This window comes from Delphinus delphis, chromosome 12 (assembly GCF_949987515.2).
Source record: "Delphinus delphis chromosome 12, mDelDel1.2, whole genome shotgun sequence".
In the NCBI taxonomy this organism is placed as follows: domain Eukaryota; kingdom Metazoa; phylum Chordata; class Mammalia; order Artiodactyla; family Delphinidae; genus Delphinus; species Delphinus delphis.
Window position 1 is genome coordinate 77,550,827 of NC_082694.2, and position 20,395 is coordinate 77,571,221.

Here is a 20,395-nt window from a genome sequence, read left to right on the forward strand (position 1 = left end):
CTAAGAGTGTTTGTGTTAACAAAATAACAAGAATGTTTCCAAAACGAATCCCCAACACCCAACCTTGCCTCCAGTGTAACTTTTTGCTTTTGCTCTTGCACGCCCACCTTTTATCTGTGACTCACATTCCATTAAAATGTGTTTAGTGATTGTTGTGAGTGTTAGACTTCAAAGTGTTCAACTTTCCTGAGAAATATATTTTAAAATATTATATTTTGATCTCATTTACAGACTGTTACTTAGGGCTGCTTTTCTCTTATTTGGGTCCCACTGGGGGGACTCCTTGTCACTTTCTTCTCTCAGATCAACACTTTGAAGTGTGATTGTGTGTATAAGAGGCTGCCCTTGGAGAACACTTGTCCACCTTGTAACTCTGAGGCCCAGAAATCTCACCTTCAGCTAAGGGTGCACCTTCAGTAGCTGCTTAGAATCTAAAATTCTCCTTGGGCTTTGGCTACCCACCCACAATACTGGGGACATTTTCTGTCAGGTGTTGTTCTGAATTATCAACAAAGGAGCCATAGGATTGTGTCCGTTCAGTGGCACAGAAACTACCCAACTGATGTCAGACACACAAGTTTCCTCTTACTCCAAGTACTGAATTCCCTTTTCACCTGGAGTCTTCATTTGCAGACTCTCTTCTCATGAAGCTCTGACTTGTCATTTGCTCTTGAGTTAATTAAATTTAAAATCTTAAAAGGCTAGAGCTGGAAGTGAACTTGAAGATAATTAGACTCATGAGAAAACATGGCTAGTGGTAAAGCCAGCTGTTCCAGGCCACACTGAGACGGGCAGTACCGGAACTAGAACAGATTTGGGGCACTGATGGAGCCTTTTAGGCGTGAGGATGAGGTGCAGCTTTGGCTGTATCCACACATCCTACAGTGCCTCCCAGGGAGTCCAAAAATTTTTTTTTCTCCCCTAAACGAGATTCTTTATTTTTAATGAAACACAAAGTTCCATTTAAAAATCCAGGTTTTTGATACATATTTATAAAGCTTGAGGACTAGCTACTCCTTTAATGGCTCTGGCACATTATGACTTTGGGGACGAAAGGTGTTTTGGTAGAAGTAGAGGGGTTTTGTGCTCCTTATTGCTTTGGAGGATTAAGGACTAAGCAGCTTCTGTAGATTATGCAAGTTAGGTTATTTTCTAAAGGTAAGTAAAATCTACTCAGAAACAGTAGGGGTATAGATCTGCCTCATCCTCAAGACTCTGTGCCCATAGATCTTTCTCTATAGGTGCCCAACGAACAAGGTAGAATTAAGATCTATTTCAAGGGGACAAATCATAATGGAGACCAACTTAAGCAGAGTTCCTTCTTTTAGAATTCTGCTCAGAAGTCCCTAAGAACCCTCCTCCTTTCTCTTCTACAGTTCTAGATCATCAGCCTCCACATTTTTCTGTGGTTCCCTCTATTAAAACACTTACTATGTACTGTAAATGTCTATTTATTTGCCTCCCCACCCTGGCTTTTTGAAGTCAGGGGCTAAGTCTCCTTTCTCTGCCCATACAGTATTTAGCACAATTTAGTACATGGCTAATAATTATTTCAATAAGTGAATAAATGAGCAAATGTATAGCTTTACATAGAAAATATTATCCTGGGTCTTTTGAGAAGCAAGTGTCAAGATAGGATTAAAGGTGGAAGTGCTTTATTACAGAAAACACCTGTGAGAGGAAGTAAAGAGGGAGCTGGGAAAGGTTGGAGGCCCATCGGACTGTTGGAAATCTGACCTGGAGTGAAGGAGAGTGAAGAAATGGGGGGGGGGGGGAGGTTAAAGCATCCTAGTCTGCTGAGCAGCCTAAGGAAAGTGGGGAAAGGACGTGGGAGAATCCTCAAGCCAATTTTGGTCCAAGAAGTACTGAGTCTCCCTGAGATGGACCTGTCTCAGTATCCCTGCAGAGCCTTCGTGCAAAGTCAGGCAAAGACTTCAGAGCGTAGTAGTTGGGGACCTCAGTCATTTCTAGTCCCTTTAACTGGAGGTCTGTGAGGGACATGCTAATAGCTGAGGCACCTACGGAGGATTTTTGCCTTGTTTCTGAAAGCTGCTTGGGTGGACAGAAGTTTTACGGGGTGCTGGAGAGCTACACAGAGGCAAGGAAATTATTGAGATCCCTGGGCACTGATCCTGCTTTCTCTTCGCTAGCTGAGGATGTGGCCTTACTGGTGCTATTTGTAAGTATAAATGTAAATGTGGAAGAGCCTTGAATGCTAGTGTGAGCTACTCAGGAGCGGTGATGTTTACCTGTGTATAAAAGGGCAGGAAGTGGCATGCTTGTCTTGGGGCAGGGATGCAGCAAACATTTGGCTTCTTTCTCAGTCCTAGGTGCACCTCACCTGCCACTAGAGGCAGTTGGCCCGTTGTAGACACTGGGTCAGGGAAAGGCTGCAGACAAACAGGCATCTGCTCTGTATAGCACTGCGGTGACCTTGCTTTGATTAGTCCGGAATTCCTGGCTAAGTAAATTGAGTAAAGCACAGGTGTGTTAGGAGGGCTCTTTCATCCATCCGTCCTTCCCACCTGCACGGCTGCCCTTCCTTTGGTATAGTCTCTACTTTTTTATGTTCATAGCATTCTGCTCACTCTTTCTAGTTCTTGTTTTCTTATCTTGGCTGACTTCCACGTATTTGATGTTCAGGTCTAGTTTTATAGTTTACTCACATGAGCTTCGCGCCGGGCACATAAAAGATGCCCCCAAATGATAAAAACCACCTGACCATTTGTGAACTCATTCTGTTTTCATAACTCACACCTCTACATTCTATGTTTCACTTCAAATATCCACACATTCTAGGCGTAACTGTAACATTTTCCTTTCCAAGTGGTTCAGTGGATACTGTGAGCTCCCTTTATGATGTCAGGTTTTTGCTTCAGCCGAGTGCATTGAGCATCCTAGCCTGTGAGCGACAGGGGAGGAGCAGTCAAGACATGCTTGCTGGAGAAGCAGCATTTGAACTGGCCTCCTGTGGAAGCGTGAGGCCTGACGTCTGGTGGTGAGGAACATAAAGGCTCCCAGGAGAGCTCTCAGTTCAGTGATGCTGGGAGGGCAGAGTGAGAAGAACTCTCATGCCAAGCCGCAGAGTTTCATCACCATTTGGGATGCCCTTGAACCCAGGTCTGCTGACCCATAACATTAAAGCCTTTTCTCTTATGATAGCTGCTTGCACAGGGAACTTCTGTATTGTTTACTTGCCATTATGTTTGAGGTCCTGCACAAAATGGCTGATTTTTGATGCTTGCCTTCTGGGGAAGTGCGTCGGTTATTGTTAGATTCACTCAGACAAAACAGACATCTATTCATGGGCAAGTGTGGAGTCAAAGTACCCCAACTAGTTATTTTCCTAAATAATGCAATCTTCGTGCAGTAGGAAGGATAAGCAATATATTAATTTTGAATACAACACAGGAAATAACATTTGAAAAAGGAACAAAGATGAAATAAATGTTCATCACAAGTTAAGCTCACCTATCTTCTATTTAACCCATTTTCCACGGATTACCTGGCTCTCAGTCTTACCAGGACTTCCTTTCTCATATGCATTAAGTTTCCTGAATCAGAAGCTGGGCTGATCATTGAGGCTTTAAGAACCTGGTGTTATAAGAATTCATGTGATTCATTCTTGGTGAGGCTTTGCATTCCGGTTTAAGGTGAATTACCTCTGGTTTAAGGTGAATTCAGAGAGATTCAGAATTCAGCTTTCTGGGGAACTATCTCTTCTAGAGACAGTACAGTGCCATGGTTAAGGTCAAGGACTGACCTACTCATTGAGTTCAAGTCTGGGCCCTGCAACTTACTAAACTAAGTGTTTGGGGCCAAATCTCTGGGCTTGATTTTCTTATCCTTAGGCCAGGAACATTTATAATATGTTTATCATGAAGTTGGCATGAGAATTAAATAGATAAATATGCACAAAGTACTCATCACAGTCTTTGGCACATTGCAAACACTTAATAAATACCAGCCGCATCATCTTTACTTAGACCTGACTTCCTCTGCAGGGCAAGGAGAAACCTTTTTCAAGTTTCTGCCGTTCCGAGGGGGGTGCTTGCTAAGTGGGTGGAGGGGCTGCCACTCCCCTCCGCATGGTGAGGACTGACCACCGCAGCCAAGTTCCTAGGGAGAAGTAAGGTTGTCATTATTCTTCTCATTTTAGACATGAGGAAACTAAAGGTCAAAGGGATTTTGTGGCCAATCATTTGTGCCTAATGTGTCATACTCCACTGCACCAAGTCTTAGTAGTGGTTAGTACAGTATAATTGGATCTACCTGATTTAGTGAATTCTTGTCCCCGGTAATCTGCCCTGCAGCTAGGCCACTGTAACATGAATTTCTTAAGCGGTGGTCATTCACATTGCAGCTTGGGTGATTCCTTCTCCTGGTAAGTATGGATGGAGAGCTCTTCTCATTCCCGTCACTGTTTTTGTTTCATCAGGGTTCTCTGTCCTTTATCACCAAAAGCTTCAACTCTATCCTGTAATCTGTTTGATCTCTCTCCTAACGTATCATTAACATTTAATCTATATTTCTTTGAGATCTAATTCATGATCTAGCCATTTTTACACCTTTTAAAGCTTTAAAACGTACTTTTTAAAAAGCTAATAAATGTATATAGCTTATTTAATCAAATAAAAAAATGCTTAGAAACATATCATTCATGAAAACATGCATGAGTTGTCATATTAAGGTCAAAATAAGTGATAGATATTTAAGGTTAAACGTAGAAATTTTAATTTTTATTTTGTAAGTTTTAAGTATACATTCAGAAAAGTATGTGGTGTGTATAAACAGTCACTACCTATGTGCGTTATTGGCTGGAGAGAGGCGTTAAATTCTTGCCTTAGGAAACCTATTTAATTGTGTGTGTGTGTGTGTGTGTGTGTGTGTGTTTGTCTGTGACTCGGTATATATGAGGATGGATGGGTATTATGTTTGTCACATGGCTGAGAAGTGGTAGAACTTGGATTTTAATGCAGGTCTGGCTAACTGAATTCTACGATCTTTCAAGCATCGACGTTCCTTCTCTTCTTCAGTCCCTTCATAGATTTGCTTGTGACGTTAAAAGCTGGCTTTTAACAGAAAATTTCTTTTCAGGGCCAGCTTCTTGGAACAAGCTATATTTAACTGTTTTATTGCCTCAGTGTGGTATTTAGCAGTTCACTTAAAGTATATGAAGGCAAGTAATAATAACCAAAAGCAACTCCCTGTGAACGTTCGCAATTTCCTGGGAATCCTGAATTCTGGCTTTTCCTCTACTCAATGAGAAAAATTGATTGCCCCTATAAACCTTGCCATCTACTGAGTGTTTGTGCTGTCAGAGAATCTCTGCAGACCAAAAAAGCTCTCTAGAATGGTTTTGTTTCATTCAACCTAAATGTATTATGCTGGAAGTCATAGGAGGTTCAAAATTAATTACTTAAGTCATTTCCCTTCTCTCAAGGAGCTTACTTGTTTAGTTAGGGAAACCAGGTGCATACATGTTATATTCAACATGTTATGTGACAGGCACTCTTCTAACCAGTACAGGTAAGAGTGCCTCTACTTTCAGAAGGATCTAATAGCTGATATTCTTACCATCTCAGTTTTATAGACTAGGAATCTGAGGTACAGAGATATTAAGTAACTTGCCCAAGGTCACATGGCTAGTAGAATAATAGAAGTAGAATTTAAACCTGAGAAGATTGGTATCAGAGCCCACACTCTTATTAACCCTATGCATTTCTCTGCTGCCTCTCCTTAAGCAAGGCCACCCTGCATTCCAAAGTGAGTGCATAATAGTTACTATCTAATCAATGATGTTGAATATCTTATTTAGATGAGTTCAGAAGGTGGAGAGCTAAAATAGTAATCCTTTCTACCTGCAGAGATTGATATGCTGTGAAGGATTTCTACTTGTTATCTCTTAATTAATCTTTCTCAAAGGAGAGCTATTCAAGTGAGAACTCCACAAGTACACTTGAAACATCCCACCTGGCTTTCTTAGAAAATATGAAGTGATTCAGTGGTCTGTCATTTGAAGAACGAGGAGTCCAGGCAACTTTAGCTGAGCTTGGAGCACATTCAATTGCCCACGTATGTGGCTTCACTGCGCCTTGAATTCCTTCTTGGTAAAATGGACACATTACCAGGATATAGAGAAAGTAATTGAATCGATAAATGAAGAAACATTTATATTTTCTAATGGAAAATCTTAGAGATATATAAAGTATCTTACCAATACCCAAACTTTCAGTAGTTGGCCCTCTTTGAATCTGGTGTATTAATAGCTGTAAAAGCCTATTCAATTTCTGTGCTCAGTTTGTGAATTTTACAAATTCTATTTCCATATTATATCTACTATCCTGACCCATCCTTCCCTCCCCATTGATATTTTGTTATGTTAAAGAACTGAAGTACAGCTGTGCTATTTTCTCTTTATTCTTAACAGAAGTTTCTTCCAAGCCAACTTAAACGTGTAGATCAAAATTTATTTTCTGAGTCCCCACGTGTATCAAATATATCATTCTTCATATAAAAGTTTTCAGTGAATTTAGATACAAACTCTATGGCACATAGACCTTGTGTTTTATGGTCTTCTACACGGAGACTCTCCTTCAGCACTCCATCTAGACCCATTTAAAAAATGTAACTTTCTCCAGAAAATTTTTATCTTCCCCCCAAATAAGCATGATCTTTCCCTCCTTTAAGCACGCATGCCACATTTATGCCGAACTACTCTAACCCAAGGGGGATTAAAAAGTTGTCTCAATTTTCTTTTCTGAACTCTTTATGTTGACTTCTGTTTCTGGGACTGTTTTAAGGTTTAAGATATTTGCCAGTATTTTTGCATCAAACAAGAATTTATGTATGAAACACAAATTCCTCATTTACTGTTTTAACCCAACAGAAAAAAGGCACACCTATAAAACTAATAAGGCTCCCTGGGACTTGAAGGACAGGAAAGAAATTGCAAGGAGGCTTGGAGCGATAAAAAATAGTGAGGACTTTAAGCCTAGAACTTGAAGGATAAAGTCCCAGTATTACTACTGGGTGACTGTGAGTGTCTCCCCTGACCAAAGGATACCTGCTTTACCTGCAGATGGTGTGAACGTTGCACAGCAACATGTTTGTGAATGAGTAACAGCAACAGAACTGTGCATTATTAATATAATAATGGACTCCTAAAGTCTATTAAGTAAACTCAGTGCTTTCTTTATGGAGCAAAACTTTGTCATATTTAAAAAAATCAATCATTTGAAGCCTGTATTATTTTACTGAGTTCGCTCAAGAAAAGAACTTTAAAATAGCCTTCTTAGCTTCATTGCATGGCAGCAGTCCAGTTCCTTGGTCCATTTCTGGATTAAGCCGTAGATCACGTGGAAGTATTTTCTAAAAACTAGCTTGGGGGCTGCAATAAACTGCATCTCATGGTGCAGGCGTATAAATGTGATTTTTTTTTCTGTGCTGATCTAAATTCCTTTTGTCTTCCCAGTTCTGTGGCAGAGTTAAGAATTAGAGCACAAAGGAATGCTTGAAATGCAATTATTACTTGGGAAATAGAGTTGAACCAGACAAAGATTCTAGAAGCAGGTAAATAAAAATATAATCAATATATCATCTTGTAAAAGTTTTGTTATGTTATGGAATCTGAGTTTTTACATTTTTTAGTTGGGGATAATAATAAAAATACCCACTTCATAGCATGGTTGTGAGGGATAAACGAGATATGATATAAAAATTAGAATGGAGCGTGGATCATAGAACATTTTTATATGTTTTAACTGCAATATTAAATAAATATGGTAACTTTATATGGTAGTATACCATGCAGCATTTAAATAATGCTGTAGAATAATGACATAAAAAGCTGTCAGTGAGAAAACAGGTTATGACATTAACCCAAAATTCATCATTTGTGCTGTGTGACTGGGTCTGTATTAACTCTTTATTGGAAATATTCCTGAATCCTGCCCACAGCTTCAAGTGTATGGATATATAGATATACAGATAGCTATCTATATATCTATATAGATATGTTTAATTTTTCAAGGAGCGGAAACTTTGCACCCACAAACAAGAGAAAGGGGAACTTGAAGGAATATTCCAAACTTATTTGACTCCAGATCAGCTACCCACAGCAAGAGATCCACTGACAAGTGTTTATACTTGGTACTATTTCCTGCAATGGACAGGATTGTGGTTGAGATGGAAGGTTGTCTACCAAATACTTGTTCCCCTTCCTTGGCATTGTAGAGTTACTATGGGAGGTGTCTACCAATTTTGGGAATACAGCTCTGCAAATCTACTCCAACCTCCATGTGCAGACAAGTGACCAATTAATGTGAGCAAAATAATATGTCACTTCCAGACCTGACCCATAAACGCTTGTATTCCTTCATGATTTTTTTTTCTCTTCTGGCTGCCTACAAGGGATGCGGTGACCTTGGAAACCACATGCTCATGATAGCACAGCTTCTGACAGCCTAGGTCTTCGAATGATTGTGTGGAGAGGAGCCATTCCACTGACCTTTACACTAGTCTAGGACCAGACAAGGGTCTCTTGTGCTTGAGCCGATATTTACTTTAGGGTTTAGTTGTTATAGCAGTCTGCCTACCGTAACTAATACACTGGAATTTGATAGCTTACCTTTTTGATATTTTCCAAGCTCTGAACACAATGTGGTATTTTATTTCCTGCTATGATAGAAAGAAAAACAATAATAATCCAACCTCACACTGAGTATGACTGAGACAATTTTCTAGCTATATTTGGTTACCTATGACTTTTACTGGCTGCCCCTCAGAGGTTACTCAAGCAATTCTCTGGACTTGTTTTCATTTTATAAAAATTTCTGATCAAAGTTCTTAAATATATATTTAAAGTGGTTTCATGATGGATACAAATATAAATCTTTTCTAAGTAATTTTCCATCTCTCTCATTAAAAGAATTATGTCAGGTTGTAGAAAAGAATAGAACATAATCAAAATGATAAAGTAAAAAAATGACCTTGAATACAAAGTGTATGTCTTTCATCAACCTTCTCCATTAGCTTTAGTGAGATATTTAATTTTACAAGGAACGGTTCTGTGCACTAAAGTAGAATGCGTCATCTAAGTTTCCTAAGAAATTCTTTTAGCGTATTTCTTTTGTTTGTTTTAGTTCTTGGCAGGCAGCCAAGACTTGAATAAAAATAGATTTTGAACAATATTAAGGGGGAAATTTAGGAATGTGCTATGTTCCTACATTTTAAATTTCAGGTTTTTTTTTAATAAAATAAGGAAATGAGAATATCTCACCTTTTTCACTGAAAAGAAATTGGCACTGTGATCCTTTGAAGAGGAGACATGAATCATTTATGGGGTCATTGGAGATACTGGGTTATTTGCCAAGCTAGTTCCTGGGCTTAATAATATCCTATTCTAACTTTAACTATTATAACATTTCAGTTATTTGACATCTTCCAAATTTATTTATCTTCCCAAAGAATGTTTATTTCCCCTCTTTCCCTGCTGAAATAAATTTGTTGTCATGTTTGGTTGATTTTGCCACATGACTCCTCCTCTTAAAACCTGATGACTTCTCTTCAATCCTTTCTCTTCTTGACCGTCGGAAGCATTCAACACTTTTTTTTGTTCTTTTCTTTCCTTGAATTTTCAGATTTTTTTTAGATCTTGTTCTTTCATCTAGATCCCAGGCATTCAAGAGCCCTTTTATATTCTAGAACTTAAAATAAACCAAGTGAGTGAGTGTGAGCCCTGGGGACAAGTCAAGAAAGGAAATTTCTTTCAGTCCCTCTATTGCTGACTAAAAATCAGAAACTAAGCAGTATTGAATTATTAGTTTCTCATGAAAGAATCCATTTATACGGGGACATCTTAGTACATTTTAATATTGATTTTGTGTATTTTGGAATTTATTTAAAATTCCATTTATACTACACATGTCTGCTATAGGAGTGAGAACCTCTCCTGTTTTCCTGCCAAGGGATGCAAAGGCTCATCTCTCAGGCAAAAATTCCTTTCTCAAAGACGTACTGCTTATGGAATCCCTACTCTGCTGCAGATACTGGGCTCAGTGTCGCAGTCAGTGATGGGTAAATGAATGTGAGGAGACAGAGGTAGTGATATTAATGAAGTTTGTTCTGAGTTTTCAGAAAGCATACCACCTATTAAGAATAGAACGATTGTTCCGATAACCCAAACACAAAGCAGGGTTTTGATAAGTGACATAACAGTGCATCTAAGTGTTATTTCTAAAGGGAGAGAAAGTTCATGCACAATTGTGATAGGAGAAGTTTTCGGAAAGAAGTAGCATCTGATAGTGGCCTAGTAGGATGCATGCAGTATAAGCAAAGCAGGATGATGACATTTGATTCTTAATTGGATGTCTGAGGAAAAAATCCTGGGACATCTGTGATTATTCTGATTGACCAAAACTGGAAGTAAACTGAAGGAGAGGGAGCAAATCAATTAGTAGGTCCTGGGGATTTCCACATAGCAACGTTTTCAAAATCCAGCTTAGGCATCATTACTTCTGGGGAGCCCTCCTTGATATTCTTTCCCCACCTTCAGTATCACATGTTACTCTGTGTCACTTCTGTTGATACATTTGCCACTCTATTTGAGCATTTATTTGCTGATATGTCTCTCAAGTAGATAGAGAGTTCATTGAGACAGAAGCAACATCTCACCTCTGTATTTTTGGAAGCAGGGTGAGTGCCTACTCTATAGGAAGGAGGAAGGCAGTAAATATTTGTGGAATTCAATTAAATTTAATCAACAGACCTTTTGTCTAAATTTAATCTTTTCCCAGGGTACTATCTAGTCAAATGTGGTTAAATGCCTGATGAAGTTATTGAAAAGCCCTGACAAAACTTTAAAATACATCTTTGGTTTTAGTGTGAACTTTTAACTGTAGGCTTGATGCATAAATAAATCAACTGTATTGAGTAAAAAAACTGTTTAATAATGGGCTGTAACTTTACCAAGGACATAAGTGGGTAGCTGGAAACCATTTCATAGCAGATAACCAGAAATATGGAATCTTCCCAAAGACTAAAAGTTGCAGAATGACTCACCTAGAAACTATATAAGTATTTCAGCTATTAAAATTTTTTATCTAAAGCAATTTCTATTTAGAGAGCGATGTATAGCAGAGAGACATTTGTGTGCCTGAGTGAAATGGATGCATAGATCCTCTAATTTAGATCATATCATTTAAGTCAATGCAGCTCAGAACAGAAAGCGTTGTATAAAAAAAAACTAAAGGTTATAAGAATCACTTTTAAAACCCCAGTTGCGTGTTTGATGACTCATAAAGCCTCTTAAAGTAAATTTTAGGATAAATTATTAACAAATTGAACTTTGCGGTTAGACCATGGTTTTCCTTTCCGTCTTGGCCCTTGCTAGCTGTCTGGCGCTGTACAAATTACTGAACCGCTCTGAATGTCAGTTAACACATCTGTAAAATAGTTGCAATATATATCCTGCAGGATTGTTTTTGGAATTAAATGAGAGTCCATGTGTGAAATGCCTAGTTCCCTGGTCATCTGTTATCTATGCTCAGAAAATATGTCAGTTACTACAAAACATGCTTAGAAAGGGGGGATGATCCTGAACAGTTCTCAGGAGAGCCAACACTGACAAGAAGCAGGGGTATATTTTTATCCAACATTAAAGAAGAAAAACTGAGGATAATGACAGAGATATGTGGGATTACTTTAGTACTTGGTGGTGACAATCCAATGTATGTCACTGTACTGTTTTAATTTATTCCTTGAAGACATCTCAGTTCTTCTCCATGACTTGTGAAGGGGTTATTCTAACTTTGAATACCACATCCAGAGGCAGATGCTGTGGCCAGTAAGCACAGCTTCTGAAGGCAACAGTTTTATTGGTGACAGCTCTGTACACTAACAGAGTGAGCAAATGGTTTTAGTTTTAGGTTGCAGGTTGACAAACTGTTCTGGTTTGGCCGATACTGAGGGGATTCCTGGGATACAGGATTTTCAAATATTAAAACCAGAGAAGTCCCTGGGCAGGGCAGGGTACAGGGGCAAACCTGATCATCCACTGGGGAATTTATAAAGCCCCCAGGTCTTGGAGGTAGTGGGGGTAGGGGATCGGCCTGTGTGGAGGGGGAAATCTGGTTCTCTGAATAGCATTCTGTAAAGTGGGCTGCAAGGGCTGTTTACTGAGTTTCCCACTCTTTGGTAATCAGCATCTTTAAATGTGTGTGTGTTTCCTTTGCTTGTAGATTTATTGCCATCTGCTCTATTATATATTTTACTTCTTTAAGTATTTTTAATGTTTGTTTCCCCAACTACCTTCATGAGGCAAGGTAGAGATTTTTGCCTGTTTTGGGTGCCACACAGAGACTACAGAGATATATACACTGAAAAGAAAATTAGAATCATTTATCCAAAAAGCGCTACTTGCAACTTACAAACAAACGAGAACAATTACCATTGCTATCGTTTTATATTTCTTTCTGGTCATTTTTCTATATGTATTTGTTTATTTTTATAAGTGTGTGTGTGTGAGGGTGTATGTTTTTTGTTGCGTGTTTTAATGTTATATACATTTTAAATCCCATAATTATTATCATTATTTTGGATACTCAATATTCATTTATATCTACCTAACTATTTATCTGTTTTATTTCTCTTTATTTCAGTCTGAAGTTACATGTTAGGTTCTGAGATCATTTTCCTTCTGTTTGAACATTTCTCTTTAGTCGATTTATTTTAGTGCAGGTTTGTTGGAAGATTCTCTCTTGATCTAAAAACATGATAACTTCATCTTCATTTTTTAATGACATTTTTACTGAATATAGAATTTCATTTGGCATTTCTTTTTCTTCAGAATTTTAAATATATCTTTTCTTTCTTTTTTCCATCAAGAAGTCAGCAGTTTCATATTCTCCTTTGTAGGTAATGCATCCTTATTTCTCTAGCTAGTTTTAAATGTTTCTCTTTTCCTGTGTTTTTCACCAGTTTGTCTATTATGTGCTCTGGGTCAGTTTTCTTTGTATATATTCTTTTCTAAAATCTTCAGAGATACTTGAATCTGTGGGATAGTATATTTTAGAAAAAATTTTTCAGTCATTCTCTCTTCTTCTCCATTCTTTTTCTCCTATCCTTCTGGACTTCTAGTTTACAGTATTCATCTAACCTAATTTCAGATTTAGAAACTGTCAGTGGAAGCACTTCTGTTTTTTTCCTAATAGATTACAGTTCTCTAGTAAATCCTCCACAATCATATCTATTTTCTCCTATTTTAAAATCCTTATGAAGTATATCTTCATCACTTGTGTATCTGTTTTCTACTGTTTCCCCCCCCCCCATGGATTCCAGTTATATAGTTTTTTTCTTTTGGCATATCTGTTAATTTTTGATTGAATGACAAAGGTTGTATACTGAAAGTATTTAGAGGTTATTTTCCCTCTAGAATGGGCTCATTCTTTTTTTAGCTAGTAGACAGTGATAGATTATTACTTTCATTCAATCAGGGACTATCCCAATGTGAGCCCTAGAAAGGCTGGGCTTACTATTAATTCATTCCTGGCTTTTCAGAGTTTTAAACTGAGAGCCTGGAGTAGTCTATGTAAGGAGTTTGAGGGATTGGGGCTAATCACATTAAAAGATATGACCATGAGAGGTAGTAACACACAACAACCTTTATTCAATGGCATTTGGGCAGGGTGGCATGAAATGGGAAGCTCCTCACTTTATGAGACCCTCCAGAGACTTACAACATGGAGGCCACCAGCCAGAAAGGGAGGAGGTTAAGGGAACTCCTAAGTGACAGAAGAATCAGAGAGGAGGCTTAGCAGCAGGGTGGGGAGTATCAGGGTCAGGGAGCTCCAAAGGAGAGCAGTGATTTGGGGCCTTATGACTAGTAACTGTCCAGGGAGGTTTTGTGGGGTATGCAAAGCAGGCAGACTCTAAATGGCTAAAAATCTGCATGTTTCAGCTATTTTTAAAATAATTGGATCTGTAAAAATGTGAATTTGGAGCAGTCAGGCTTTTGAGCTAAGGGTCTCAGCCTGTAGTGAAGAAATAAACAACCTAGGGGCCAACACACAGAGGCCATCTTTGGCTCATTAATATAATAGTCTGCAAGTTCCTTTTCTGGTATATCTTGTACTTTCATTTTTGTCTTTCAAGAGCGCTGCATAAAGGTCACTATTCAGAGTTTCTTCTCTCTTGGGAGTCATAGCTTCTCTAGCTACTCCTGCCTCAGCTGTCTTCAAGCAGATGATTTTTGTTTTTTATCTGGCTTTTAACATTGTTCTAGGAGGGAGAAGTTGTCTACTATCGACTGGTTCATCCCACCTAAAGCTGAGGGTCTTTTATTTAACTGGTGAGTTTGGTATGTGTATATTTATTGTGATTACTGGTATATTTACACATATTTGTAAAGCTTTTTTTTCTTCTTCCATTTTCTTCTACATTAATGGTGGCTGATGATAAGTCTGCTGTCTTCTTTATTGTTTTTCTTTCGTGGGTAAACATTTCTTTTTGTTAGCTTTAAAATTTTTCTATTTATTCTTGAAACTCAACATTTCACTAAATATAAACAGAAGTATATCTGTTTGATTTATAGTGTTTTGTACTGTGCCTTTTAAATCTGAAGACTTATCTCTGCCTTCAATTAGAACCATTATTTCTTCAAATTTCTTCATATTACTTCTCTCCCATGTTCTCCACTCTTTTTCTGGAACTCATTTTTAAGTTTTGTTAGAAATTACACCTGCTCTTCATGTCCTTAACTTCTTTCTCACATTTTTTCCCTGTTTAACTTCCAGTATTTGTTTTTGTTAACTTTTTCAGTTATGCCTTCCAAATTCATTATTACCTCCCTGAATTGTTCCATTCTCCTTATTTTTTAAATACATTTGCACTTGGCTTCTTTTAGTTTTATAATCTCTTTTGTTTTCTGTTTGAATATTTACATTTTTTATTACCTTGAACATTTCACATATACTTACTCTAAAGGTTTGCCATCTCTCTTTCCGCAATGTAATCCTTCCGTTTGTTAATTCCATAGGCTGGCTTTCCTGGTGCTATGCTTTTTCAAACTAACACTGTAGATATTTCATGAAATGTCCCCATATGCTTTGGTCATTAGAAGCCTCCCTATTGAAAGACCTCACAGATGACTCTGCCAGTTCCATGGGATTATCCACTGTTAACCAACTTTTAGGCGAGGTTCTTGTCTCCAGAGTTTTGGAAATAATACTCAGTTAATATAAACTTGGGATAAAACTAGGTTTCTAATCTCTGGTGGTTGATTCTCTTTCCAATCACAGCCTGGACTAAATGACTTGCTTTTTTTTCTGTGATCCTGGGAAATGGACAAGTGTGTTCCAGTTCAGTTGATGTCCACTGCTGGATTCCTATGACATGTGGGATCTCTAGCCCCAATTCTAGCTTCCATGTAGAAGTTAAAGCTCTGATCCCTAATGTGTGTTTCAGATTCCAGTCCCCCATGAGCTCCATAACTTCAAGTAGGGGTCACTACTACATCTAAGTGTTCCTTCTTCATTCCTGGGACTTAGAAAATCCCTCCTCTTTAATTTGAGCAATAAAAATAAATTCTAGTTTTGGTGGTTTGCAATTGGAGGAGAAGCTCTTACGTCTATTTATGCTGCCATTTTGTCTATAAATTTCTTTTAAAGACCATTTTAACATTGCCATATATATGTGTGTGTGTGTATGTGTGTGTGAGAGAGAGAGTGTTAACTTATTTAATCCTCAGAACAACACTATGATGCCTGTAGTATTATTTTTCCTCCATTTTACAGATGAGGAGACTGCTGTGGAAAGTTAAATAATTTGCCCAAGGTAACATACAGTTAATACGACATGTTTGTGTAAAATATAGAAACATACACCCGTATTTATAAAATATCTCTCTTGACTGAAGAACACACAGGGAAATACATGCTTGGTCACTTCTGTGGAGGTAACTGGTAGCTGGGGAATAGTAGTGGGAGGGAGACTGTGAAACCTTGATACATGTGAGTAGAATACTTATTTTAAAATTAAATAAATGGAAAAGTTACCTGGGCCTGGGCCTGGTATTTATGTGAATGCAAAGAGGAATACTGAGGATTGTAGAGAGAGGAAGTATGTGGAGGCAAGTGATCTGGGGCCTATGTGAAGAACAGTGAGTACGTGTGGCTGGCCAGAATGTAGAGTACATGACGTGGAATAATGAGGACATAATACGGATCGATTTATGCTTATTTTAGAACACTACTGCTCATTGTGTATACATAACAGATTTGTCATGTGGACCCAATACTACTGTGATAACAGGTTTTCACAAACTCTGATTTATTCCGTTTCCCAATTTTATGTCCTCCTTCTACTCCCTTTCACTGAACTTTATTTACATATTTCTTAAGAAACCATGTGCTACAATCAAATAAAATCATTCTGGTGAAAAATATTTCTGTTCTATTACTTGTGCCTTTAAAGACTAACAAGGTATTGTTCTTTTTCTTCCGAAATCTTGGTGGATTATTTAAGTTTTCTTTTGAAAATTCTCACTTTTTTTTTAAACATGTTTACTGGAGTATAATTGCTTTACAATGATGTGTTAGTTTCTGCATTATAACAAATTGAATCAGCTATACATATACATATATCCCCATATCTCCTCCCTCTTGCATCTCCCTCCCACCCTCCCTATCCCACCCCTCTAGGTGGTCACAAAGCCCCCAGCTGATCTCCCTGTGCTATGCGGCTGCTTCCCACTAGCTATCTATTTTACATTTGGTAGTGTATATGTGTCCATGCCACTCTCTCACTTTGTCCCAGCTTACCCTTCCCCCTCTCCATGTCCTCAAGTCCATTCTCTACGTCTGCATCTTTATTCCTGTCCTGCCCCTAGGTTCTTCAGAACAATTTTTTTGTTTTTTTTTTTTAGATTCCATATATATGTGTTAGCATACAGTATTTGTTTTTCTCTTTCTGACTTGCTTCACTCTGTATGACAGACTCTAGCTCCATCCACCTCACTGCAAATAGATCAATTATGTTTCTTTTTCTGGCTGAGTAATATTCCATTGTATAGATGTGCCACATCTTCTTTATCCATTCATCTGTTGATGGACACTTAGTTTGCTTCCATGTCCTGGCTATTGTAAATAGAGCTGCAATGAACATTGTGGTACATGACTCTTTTTGAATTATGGTTTTCTCAGGGTATATGCCCAGTAGTGGGATTGCTGGGTCATATGGTAGTTCTATTTTTAGTTTTTTGAGGAACCTCCATACTATTCTCCATAGTGGCTGTATCAATTTACATTCCTACCAACAGTGCAAGAGGGTTCCCTTTTCTCCCCACCCTCTCCCGCATTTACTGTTTGTAGATTTTTTGATGATGGCCATTCTGACTGCTGTGAGGTGATACCTCATTGTAGTTTTGACTGGCATTTCTCTAATGATTAGTGATGTTGAGCATCCTTTCATGTGTTTGTTGGCAATCTGTATATCTCTGGAGAAATGTCCATTTAGGTCTTCTGCCCATTTTTGGATTGGGTTGTTTGTTTTTTTGATATTGAGCTGCATGAGCTGCTTGTAAATTTTGGAGATTAATGCTTTGTCAATTGCTTCATTTGCAAATATTTTCTCCCATTCTGAGGACTGTCTTTTCGTCTTGTTTATGTTTTCCTTTTCTGTGCAGAAGCTTATAAGTTTCATTAGGTCCCATTTGTTTATTTTTGTTTTTATTTCCATTTCTCTAGGAGGTGGGTCAAAAAAGATCTTGCTGTGATTTATGTCATAGAGTGTTCTGCCCATGTTTTCCTCTAAGAGCTTTAGAGTGTCAGGCCTTACATTTAGGTCTTTAATCCATTTTGAGTTTACTTTTGTGTATGGTGTTAGGGAGTGTTCTAATTTCATTCTTTTACATGTAGCTGTCCAGTTTTCCCAACAGCACTTATTGAAAAGGCTGTCTTTTCTCCATTGTATATTCTTGCCTCCTTTATCAAAAATAAGGTGACCATATGTGTGTGGGTTTATCTCTGGGCTTTCTATCCTGTTTCATTGGTCTCTGTTTCTGTTTTTGTGCCAGTACCATACTGTCTTGATTACTGTAGTTTTGTAGTATAGTTCGAAGTCCAGGAGTCTGATTCCTCCAGCTCTGTTTTTCTTTCTCAAGATTGCTTTGGCTATTCGGGGTCTTTTGTGTTTCCATACAAATTGTGAAATTTTTGTTCTAGTTCTGTGAAAAATGCCATTGGTAGTTTGACAGGGATTGCATTGAATCTGTAGATTGCTTTGGGTAGTATAGTCATTTTGACAATGTTGATTTCTCCAATCCAAGAACATGGTATATCTCTCCATCTGTTTGTATCATTTTTAATTTCTTTCATCAGTGTCTTATAGTTTTTTGCATACAGGTCTTTTGTCTCCTTAGGTAGGATTATTCCTAGGTATTTTATTCTTTTTGTTGCAGTGGTAAATGGGACTGTTTCCTTAATTTCTCTTTCAGATTTTTCATCATTAGTGTATAGGAATGCCAGAGATTTCTGTGCATTAATTTTGTATCCTGCTACTTTACCAAATTCATTGATTAGCTCTAGTAGTTTTTTGGTGGCATCTTTAGGGTTCTGTATTTTTAGTATCATGTCATCTGCAAACAGTGACAGCTTTCCTTCTTCTTTTCTGATTTGGATTCCTTTTATGAAAATTCTCACTCTTAATTGGTTCCTAAGATACTTCCAGAAGTTCATTTTGTCTCATTAAACCTCCTGTCCTGCATGAGGAACTTGGAAATAGTTTTTTTCAAAGTGAAGTATCTTTGCTATGCAAGTTTACATGGGGAGCAGAGCCAGTAATGACCATAGGGAATACTTGAGAACTTGGGATAAGCTTGAGGACACCAAGAGATTATTTCCCCAGGAGAAAAAGTAAGCATTCTGGCAATTTTAGTGTATTGTGGAGAGGCAGCAAGAAAAGAGAGAGAAAAGAAAAATAAAAACAAACAAAACCTTACCTAATTAAGAATCTAATATCCATTAGAGTAAGATTTCACACATTGTTCTTCAAGCTGTCTTGGCTACTCTTGACTCTTTGAATTTTTGCATACATCTCAAAATCAGCCTGTCCGTTTCTACAAAGAAACTTTTCTTTGATTTCAATCTTGATTCTTGTAATTTAATTTTCATTATGGAGGTGCAAGTACTACTTCCTCTTAATATAGGAACATGGATAACATCTCTTAAAGGAGATAGGGAAATTTCATTCTCCCCTAAAGACTGTTTGAGTACTGCAAGGAATAATATTAGGTAAATATAAGCCTTTGCACTTTTGAAATCACATTTAATTCATTATTTTCATGGGCATTAGTATAATCTTTTATCTTACCTTTTTTGACAGTTGGCTTTAATGTGGAAGTCCAGTTTTTAAATGGTTATTTATCAGCTCACTCATATCAGCCCAACTCTTCGAAGCCTATCAGTTATGCCAGTTAATGTATCTAAATTAGTAAGAAGCCTTATCAGGGGCCTTTAAAACTGAACCTCAAAAGTTAACCGAAACAGTGCTTGAAGGTCCGTGTTCTTTAACAAGACATCTAATCTCTGTTTTAAAAATGATTGAATTAAGGTAAAGGAAGAGCAAATAACTTGTCCAAGATCACATAGCTGTTGACTAAGCTGGAGCTGGAACTCTAGACTCCTTAACTCTACAATCTGATATTTTGTAATATCACATTTTGCTTCTTCCAAGCCTTTCAGACTGTCTCCTTGGCCTTGCCATTCCTTCCAACATGAATAGACTCTCCCCCATTTTCACCTGGTGAGATTCTGTCTATTCATGAACTTGCAGCACCTGGACTGTCTCACCTCAAAAACTGCTACTGGTAACCTAGGACAAAAGTGGTCTTTCCTCTTTGCATTCTCAGAACTCTTTGTACCTCTCTTATGCACTTACCTCATTCTGCTTTGTGTTTATTCATGTGACTTCTTCTTAGCAAGACTGTGAACATCTTGATGGCAGGAACTGGTTATTATAAATTCAGTATTCACAATTCCCAGCCCCATGTCCTGCATAGGATAAGTACTTACTGCTTATTTAATAAATGAATGGATTAATGAATTCAGTGAGTAGAGAAAATGTCTTAATATAGCCATACGTTTGGGATTACAGTGGAGATGGACGGAGAATGTTAACTAGGAAAAAAAATGCCAGATAGCTGCTCCTCTTAAATGAGAAGAAAGTTAGTATCATTGACAAGGAAATTCTGTGACCCTTGCTGCTGATACGTTTGCTGTCTCCATCTAGTCACAATTGTCCCTCCCAGTGTGCTCTGCTGGGGCCAGGATTGTCCATGCTCTGGGGACAGTGTGTTCTTTATGGCTTTACAAAGAGAAACATGGGCTGTGTTATAAGTCCT